A 1792-nucleotide genomic window follows, 5' to 3' on the forward strand; every position below is an offset into this window, starting at 1 on the left:
TCCCAAGACTGCCTGTAGGAGGGTCAAAAAACACAGTCCGTTTACAAAAGCTGGTAACAAAGTTTCCTGAGAAACCTTCCAGTACTTCCTAAAACAGCTGTTTAAAAAGCATCTGAAGACACATGGAATTTCATGGAAATGCCACTACACTCTTGAAACATAGTAAGACTCCATTAAAAAAATAAATTGTGGATTATCTGAGCATCAGAAATCAGTAGAAATAAACCAGTAGAAAAGTCTCTAAGTAATAAGCCATCCACTCAGATCTCACTTACTAATTAAATTTCTTTTCAGCTCTAGTTGATGTTTTTCTAAGGAATCAGTTGTTCAAACACAGCATGTTCATAAACTCTCAGCTCTTGGCTGATACCTGCTAAGATAGGAGGTACTGAAGAGTTAAACAATGTATTTTGCAAACTGGATTTTTAACTACCTCCCTAAACCTATTTCTACAGTCTATGTTCAGCTTGGAATTTGCAGACCTGGTGTAACTAAGAAGTTTGTTGCTAACTCTAACTTTCTAATTCTGTTTGCCTGGACTCTTGTAAGCAGTGTGAGCGTATTTTCAGGTTGGACAATTACGTTTATCAGAGGGTGAGGCAGCAACGCAGCGCAGTGTTGCTCAGTCCCTCTAAACCATATTGTACATAGTGTTAGTGGCTAAGCAAACTCATCATTCAGACCTAGAGGATTGGATTTTCCAGGGGTCTAGAGGCCCTTTACACATTTTTTTTCATGAGTTCCCATGAGACTATGAGTCTTATTGAAATTATGGCTAAAAGTGTTAATAACACCTTTAGAAAGCAACATGAGTCATCTCATAACCTTTGTTAGTGTAAATTAATTGAAACAGTGCATCATTAAACAATAAATTGACATAGGTCACTTGCTAGGTCTGCAAATTAACAATCATAGATAATCTAAAAATAAAGGAACATATGCCCAGGTTTTCACACAAGGGAAAATATTTTACCTCAATATTATCATCTAATACCATTTCAGAGTTACACCACCATGCTATTTCCTATGTAGTGGTTGTATGCTGGCCTACGGTTAAGTGGATGGTTTGTCATGGGTGACAAGACACAAGTGACACAGAAACTTTATAAATATTGTGACCTACTGGCAACTATTAGCCCAGCAATCAACTAACTATTCAAAGTGAGGCTTCTGGTATCCTAGAGGTGGCCCTTCCAGATAGGTGTGGATGCTTACAGCCAGAGCTGAGCTTGCCAAGTGCTAGCAGGACAGAGTCTGCAATGGACTCGATGGTTTTAAGAAATGAAATAGTGACCAGGAGGGAAGGAAGCAGAATCCTGTCCTGACAGAATCTCTTCTGTGGGTAAAGAATCCCTGTCTTGTAAATGGTTCATTGGGTACATCTCACCAATGCTCACTATGTTTAAAATCTACTGGAAATAATTGTATGTGGCGAGTAGGGCATCAGAATGGAAAATAGAGAGCAATAAACCACCTGAAAACTTCCAAACTGCTGGCATCATTCAGCAGTCTGTGCTACCATGTGCCCTTTGTCACAGGAAGAGTCTGGCAGGGGTCCAGCCACTCTACCCTTTCTATTCCCAAAATCACTAATGGTCATAAATGTAACATGAAGAAGAGAAGCACGCAGGTGCGCAATGGGTTAACTGAGAGCAGAAGCTAAAGAATTATCTTCATTGTTCAATGCACTTCCTCATCTCTTCCACTCTTAGGCTCCAACAACACCGAGAAACAAGCCGTGCTTCAGTCTTGAAAGAAGAACATACGGAAGCTCACTAGTCACTAGGGAAAG

The 1792-nt window shown here is 39.9% G+C and overlaps 1 protein-coding gene across 1 annotated transcript in view; it reads right to left on the reverse strand.

Annotated features, from left to right (window-relative positions):
- SCUBE1 (signal peptide, CUB domain, EGF-like 1) overlaps positions 1-1792 on the reverse strand; it is a gene marked incomplete at its 5' end in the record, with an annotated part of 100565 nt that overhangs the window by 86402 nt on the left and 12371 nt on the right. The window lies entirely within an intron of this gene.

This window comes from Cariama cristata, unplaced genomic scaffold (genome assembly GCF_000690535.1).
Source record: "Cariama cristata isolate BGI_N322 unplaced genomic scaffold, ASM69053v1 scaffold8023, whole genome shotgun sequence".
Taxonomy (NCBI): domain Eukaryota; kingdom Metazoa; phylum Chordata; class Aves; order Cariamiformes; family Cariamidae; genus Cariama; species Cariama cristata.